Raw genomic sequence first — 8,107 nt, forward strand, 5'->3', positions numbered from 1 at the left:
AAGGAACTTGAATTGTTGCATCTCATTGTGTTGTTGTCCTGTGGTGGCTAGCTAGCTAGCTAAAATTGTCCCTTTCCTAAATTAGCCATGGACAGGGATTTGGAATTGTGGATTTACTTAATTCTCCATACTGGCCAATGATTATAAGGGTGGTTCTGATCCAACCATAACTTCATACATTGTGCCTCTGGCCTCAGAGGATGAAAGTTCAACATGTAGCTAGATGTAGTAGACTAATGTTAACTAGCTGGCCTGGCGCATCGTTGCCCATGAAAGGAAATTAGGCTAGTGAGTAAGCATTTTAGCCAGGTAGCCTAGGACAACAAAAACTAAAAGCGTGTACTGAATGACAGAGTTATGGACCGTTTAGGCAACATGAAACAGTAGGATGGCATTGTGTCTCTCTACAAGTAGGGTGAGTCAACATGTTTTTCCCCCTACTTGCATACACGCATGCAAACACACACACAGAAATCAGTACCATGGACAGCCACATCATATTTAGCTTATGTTTATTGGACTAAATCGTTTGTCACTGTATTAGACTAAGCATAGTTGATTATATGATGTTGCGCTGTTGCTTAGATCAGCACTCCTACTCTGAGGCGCTTTGTGTATACGGGCCCAGATCCTCTGAGAAGAGATCCACAGCTCCTACATAATGCTTACTTAGGCGCAGTGTGTGTGTATGTGTATATCCTGGGGGCTAGAGAAGAGGGTAACAAAGAATAATTATTTCTTTCAACAAGGTTTCCTCCATCACAGCTTCTAGGACATCAGTATTTTTCAGATGTATTCCTTTACCTTATTAAGTTTCATCTGTATTTTAATCTGTAGTCCCTGGGCAGGTAGATAATATATTGTTTTGAAGACGCTTTTCATTGGTAATCTCTATTCTCCCTCAATGTAATCCAGTGTGAAGTTACAGTCTATGGGTAACTTTACAGGCGCTCTAATTGGCAATGTAAGTCAGGCACCTGATGGAGAGAAGCCATTCACTTTAATAGAGGGCTCCTGGGTATGAATATCGGCTATGTGAAACACATAAACAGATAGGATAGGGGCCACACGGGACTCATGAACCCTTTCCTGTGTACGTTTCTTACCCCTGACACTCTTTCATCGTGTGAACCAATCTTTTCATTCAAGTCTGTGGCTGCTGCATAGGCCTACAGTTTGAGCAAACTGATCTAGGAAAGTAGGTACAAATAAAATCCCAAATCTCTCAACTTAAAAATCATCCAATTATATTATCATATAACACAAAACAAAATTCCAATATTTTTTCTAATAGTTATGTCAAATGACGTACGTTTTTAAAGTTATGTGTGTGTTCCGTGAACTTCAATGTTCCCCTCATAAAAACGACACTGTGGTTATAAGGTGTTACCACACGGTGGACATGCTGCCAACTCCACACCGCTCCGCAGCTCGCTGCTCCAGCTCTTTCCAGTGGCCCCGGGTTAGTTGGGCGGGTGGGGTTTTTCCACCTCAGAGGAGGAAAATAAACATGGAGCAATCATTCCGTCACCCGAGGACCAGCGAACAGGCTCAGCGAAGCCTCGTTGAAGCCAGCCATCAGCAGGGGAAGTAAATGTAATCTCTCCAGGGATTATACACGCTGGGCCTGGGCAACAAACAGAACAGCAGCAGCACAGAACCTGTCTCTATACATCGACCCAATTATCATGTTTCACGCTGGAGTTTCACAATTCTAATGGCTATGGTCTGGCCTGTTCACACTTCTACCGAAGATAATCAATTAGGGTCTGTTGCAGCCAGGTAGGTATTGTCTGACGCGAGTAAGGTTACATTGGACATGGGACAAAAGCAACCATGGATCCAGTTTGGACACTGGTTCAACACATAGCTAATTATTCTACCGTGTGGCTCTTTTACCCCTAAAGCCAGAGGATGAGGACTGAAGATGGAAACAGATCAGCCATCTCCAACTGGTCCAGAGGGGTCGCTTGTGGTGATGAGAGATTATGTTCCAGTGTGTTCTCTCTGTGACGGTGGTCGGGGTGTACCGTGATAAGGACAGAGAAGACGGAGGTTCCTGTGTGATCTCTTGTTCGGTGGAAGCAGCGTGTCGCTGGTGTCGTCACGGCGACCACGGGCGTGTCCAGTTCCGTGGCTCCAGCACAGGAAACACGGCTGCTGAGCTTACATGGGAAATGAGCAGATACTGCAGAGAGAGAGAGGGAATAGAATAGAGTCAGGGAATAATTTTTAATCATGCATCAATTCATTCATAATGATTCATAATTAAATTGTTGCAAAGACATTATGTGAAATAAAATCATTATCCTTGCAGAATACAGAGTGATAAAAAAGTGCACTTTATCTGGCCTATAGTTTCAGCTTTCATTGATCATCAGAGAGGATGCAGGTACAGTAGGGCTTGACTGTGTGTCACTCAATGTGCTCTTATGGAAGTCATTTAAATATACAGTATGTCTTATAAACCCAGTCAGTAATATGTTTAGGGCAGTGATAGTGAGGGAGGACAATCTTTTTTCTTATGGGCCATATTTCTATTACAGCATATTGGATGACTGTCATACATATTCCATTCACCCAGCACAATGTAACATCGATAGGTTTAGGATACTACAAGATACTCAAATTTCCCCTATACCCATCATGAGATTGCTACAACCTACCCTACGAATTAAAGTTTACGACGTAGGTGAGAGTAATCAAGGTGACAGACAGCAACACACTCAATACTGCCTTGCACATTCTTGCCTGCATCTAGCTGATCTAGTTGCAAACAAGAGTTCCTATTGGAAAAATTCAGGTATCTTTATGCCCGTTTCGTTCCATTTTCTTCCGTTTAAGAAATGTTTTTCAACAGAATCGGCGGAATGAATACACCCCTGATCACACGCTAACACAGAACTAGCAGTCACATATAAACCACATGATCACTTTGCTCATCGTATATATAATTCCTTCCCACATCTACGCTATCTCCTTCTCTCACCTTTTCCCTTTACTTGTTGACTTCAGTGCACAATATAAAAGCTGTCTGTGCCAGGTGAAAAAAAAACATCCCTCTCTGAACTGGGTGTTTGAGTAGGCTAAATTATCTAGCTGGATTCACTAGCTAAGTAAATTAAAGTAATACAGTTCAAGTCGGAAGTTTACATACACTTAGGTTGGAGTCATTAAAGCTCGTTTTTCAACCACTCCACACATTTCTTGTTAACAAACTATAGTTTTGGCAAGTCGGTTAGGACATCTACTTTGTGCATGACACAAGTAATTTTTCCAACAATTGTTTACAGACAGATTATTTCACTTATAATTCACTGTATCACAATTCCAGTGGGTCAGAAGTTAACATACACTAAATTGACTGTGCCTTTAATCAGCTTGGAAAATTCCAGAAAATAATCTCATGGCTTTAGAAGCTTCTGATAAATTATGTCAAATTAGCCTGAGTCAATTGGAGGTGTACCTGTGGATGTATTTCAAGGCCTACCTACAAACTCAGTGCTTCTTTGCTTGACATCATGGGAAAATCAAAAGAAATCAGCCAAGACCTCAGAAAAAAATTGTAGACCTCCACAAGTCTGGTTCATCTAGTAGAAAGAGGAGGAAGGGAAGTGCTACTAAGGTACAAAATAGTACATTTGGTAGACAGAAGGTACTCTTTGGTAAAAGGTGTAAATTGGTCATCAAAAAGAAAGGAGGACCAAGGCACTCTTCCGGTCTGGTTCATCCTTGGGAGCAATTTCCAAACACCTGAAGGTACCACGTTCATCTGTACAAACAATAGTACACAAGTATAAACACCATGGGACCACGCAGCCGTCATACAGCTCAGGAAGGAGACGCGTTCTGTCTCCTAGAGATGAACGTACTTTGGTGCGAAATGTGCAAATCAATCCCAGAACAACAGCAAAGGACCGTGTGAAGATGCTGGAGGAAACGGGTACAAAAGTATATATATCCACAGTAAAACAAGTCCTATATCGACATAACCTGAAAGGCCGCTCAGCAAGGAAGAAGCCACTACTCCAAAACCGCCATAAAAAGGCAAGAATACGGTTTGCAACTGCACATGGGGACAAAAATCGTACCTTTTGGAGAAATGCCCTCTGGTCTGATGAAACAAAAACAGAACTGTTTGGCCATAATGACCATCGTTATGTTTGGAGGAAAAAGGGGGAGGCTTGCAAGCTGAAGAACACTATCCCAACCGTGAAGCACAGGGTGGCAGAATCATGTTGTGGGGGTGCTTTGCTGCAGGAGGGACTGGTGCACTTCACAAAATAGATGGCATTATGAGAAAAGAAAATGATGTGGATATATTGAAGCAACATCTCAAGACATCAGTCAGGAAGTTAAAGCATGGTCAAATGGGTCTTCCAAATGGACAATGACCCCAAACATACTTCCAAAGTTGTGGCAAAATGGCTTAAGGACAACAAAGTCAAGGTATTGGAGTGGCCATCACAAAGCTCTGACCTCAATCCTATACAAAATTTGTGGGCAGAACTGAAAAAGTGTGTGCAAGCAAGGAGGCCTACAAACCTGACTCAGTTGCACCAGCTCTGTCAGGAGGAATGGGCCAAAATTCACCCAACTTATTGTGGGAAGCTTGTGGAAGGCTACCCGAAATGTTTGACCCAAGTTAAACAAAATGCAATGCTAGCAAATACTAATTGAGTGTATGTAAACTTCTGACCCACTGGGAATGTGATGAAGGAAATAAAAGCTGAAATAAATAATTATCTCTACTATTATTCTGACATTTCACATTCTTAAAATAAAGTGGTAATCCTAACTGACCTAAAACAGGAAATTCTTACTAGGATTAAATGTCAGATATCGTGAAACTGAGTTTAAATGTATTTGGCGAAGGTGTATGTAAACTTCTGACTTCAACTGTATATATACAGTGGGGAGAACAAGTATTTGATACACTGCTGATTTTGCAGGTTTTCCTACTTACAAAGCATGTAGAGGTCTGTAATTTTTATCATAGGTACACTTCAACTGTGAGAGACGGAATCTAAAACAAAAATCACATTGTATGATTTTTAAGTAATTAATTTGCATTTTATTGCATGGCATACGTATTTGATACATCAGAAAAGCAGAACTTAATATTTGGTACAGAAACCTTTGTTTGCAATTACAGAGATCATACGTTTCCTGTAGTTCTTGACCAGGTTTGCACACACTGCAGCAGGGATTTTGGCCCACTCCTCCACTAGACCACTCAGACACATTCAATATCATCTTGGTAAGCAACTCCAGTGTAATTGGCCTTGTGTTTTAGGTTATTGTCCTGCTGAAAGGGGAATTTGTCTCCCAGTGTCTGGTGGAAAGAAGACTGAACCAGGTTTTCCTCTAGGATTTAGCCTGTGCTTAGCTGTATTCTGTTTCACTCTTTCACTCTGTCATTTAGGTTAGTATTGTGGAGTAACTATGTTGTTGATCCATTCTCAGTTTTCTCCTATCACAGCCATTAAATTAAACTAACTGTTGTAAAGTCACCATTGGCCTCTCCTCTCCGGCAACTGAGTTAGGAAGGACGCCTGTATCTTTGTGACTGGGTGTATTGATACACCATCCAAAGTGTAATTAATAACTTCACCATGCTCAAAGGGATATTCAATGTCTGTTTATTCTTTGTATTTATACCCATTTACCAATAGCTGCCGCTCTTTGCGAGGCATTGTAAAACCTTTTTGGTCTTTGTGGTTGAATCTGTGTTTGAAATGTACTACTTAACTGAGGGACCTTACAGATCATTGTATGTACAGAGATGAGGTAGTCATTCAAAAAGCATCATAAAGCCTATTATTGCACAGTGTCCATGCAACTCATATGACTTGTTAAGCAAATTTCTACTCCTAAACTTATTTAGGCTTGCCATAAGGGGTTGAATACTTATTGACTCAAGACATTTCAACTTTCATTTTTAATGAATTTGACATTATGGGGTATTGTGTGTAGGTCTGTGACTCAACATCTAAATTTGATCAATTTTAAATTCTGGCTGTAACTCAACAAAATGTGGAAAAAGTCCAGGGGTGTGAATACTTTCTGATGGCATTGTATCATGGTCCAAACACACAAACTAGTTGTGAAGAGGGCACGACAACGCCTCTTCCCCCTCAGGAGGCTGAAAATATTTGGCATGGGCCCTCAGACCCTCATAAAGTTCTATAGCTGCACCATTGAGAGCATCTTGCTTGGCTACATCATCGCTTGGTATAGCAACTTCTTGGCATTCGGCCACAACGCGCTAAGGTAGTGCGGCCGGCCCAGTACATCACTGGGGCCAAGCTCCCTGCCATCCAGGACCTCTATACGAGGCGGTGTCAGAGGAAGGCCTTAAAAATTGTCAAAGACTCCAGCCACCCAAGTCATTGATTGTTCTGTCTGCTACCGCACGGCAAGCGGTACCAATGCACCAACTCTTGAACCAACAAGACCTGAAACGGCTTCTAACCCCATATAACTCAGCTGAATAATTAGTCCGGATAGCTGTTTGGTTAACTATTTAACTATCAGTCCAGATTCTCTGACCCCTTAGTTTCCTAAACATGGTAGCCACTTGAGTCTTCATTCCTCTTTTTACTCCTGTCAATTTAGAGTCTAGACCCCTCACCCAGCTTCTCTCAATATGTGGAGGTGTGTAGGCTAGCCGAGTAAAGGCTACCCATGTTACAGTTTACTCCTGTCAATTTAGAGTTTCAATTGTGGACAGGTTGAGTTCTTCAAGTAGGCTCGGCTATACAGGGCAGGGTAATACTGTACACTAGGTGTTTGCTGAGGACAATATTTTTTTTTTTTATACAAATTATTTTCTGATCACATTATGTGCAAGTGTAGCATGTAATGCTGATTTCATGATAAATGATCTCTTCTTGAACCACAGACAGACATGGAGTATGTGTTGGTCATGACACCAGCCAGACAATGTTTAATAAAACACTGAAACCAGATTTACAATCACAATTGAAAGGTCGTTAGCATTTCATAGATTGATATATGTTTGTATGTTGTGTATGACGTCAAACCACAGTGATGTATAGATCAACAGTTCAGTTTAGAAAAACCCAAAGCACCAAAAACGTCTGTAAGAAAGACGCTTTGTAAATCATCTTGTTACATCTGAGCTACAAAGCATGCGAAACATAAGCAAGCAATTCAAACTTTTTGTGAGAGATTACATGTAATCCAATCATTATTTCAATATCTCAATGTTGTCATCAATTACATGATATACTCTCTGTCCTCTAGGATTATTCTGCCGTTTCTTTGCATACTCCAAAAATATACCCTCGCTCCCACTCTCCTCTATTGTTCATTTCTCTCCTTTGAAATGTGTTTAATCATTTTGCAGGTGAACATTCATTGCAGCTGTAGCCAGATTACAACTCGTTTGTGTTTCCTTTGAAAGAAATAAAGCTTAACAGAGCACCCCATCATATTAATGCAGTTTGGTATCTTAAAGACAGACATCCACTTCATCCAATGTGCAGTCTAGCTGCTAGATAAATATAGATATTTTGACTTTAGAGTGCTTCTGATAATTGTGCGTCCCAAATTGCAACCCATTCCCCGGGCTCTGGTCAAAAGTAGTGCACTATATACAGTACCAGTCAAAAGTTTGGACACACCTACTCATTCCAGGGTTTTTCTTTATTTTTTACTATTTGCTACATTGTAGAATAATAGCGATGCCATCAAAACTATGAAATAACATATATGGAATCATGTAGTAACCCAAAAAGTGTTAAATCAAAATACATTTTAGATTCTTCAAAGTAGCCACCCTTTGCCTTGATGATAGTTTTGCACACTCTTGGCATTCTCTCAATCAGCTTCATGAAGTAGTCACCTGGAATGCATTTCAATTAATAGGTGTACCTTCTTAAAATTTTATTTGAGGAATTTATGTCCTTCTTAATGCATTTGAGACAATCAGTTGTGTTGTGACAAGGTAGGGGTGGTATACAGAAGATAGCCCTATTTGGTAAAAGACCCAGTCCATATTGTGGCAAGAACAGCTCAAATAAGCAAAGAGAAACAACAGTCCATTGTTACTTTAAGACATGAAGGTCAATCAATACGGAAA

Source organism: Salvelinus alpinus, chromosome 20 (genome assembly GCF_045679555.1).
Source record: "Salvelinus alpinus chromosome 20, SLU_Salpinus.1, whole genome shotgun sequence".
Taxonomy (NCBI): Eukaryota; Metazoa; Chordata; class Actinopteri; order Salmoniformes; family Salmonidae; genus Salvelinus; species Salvelinus alpinus.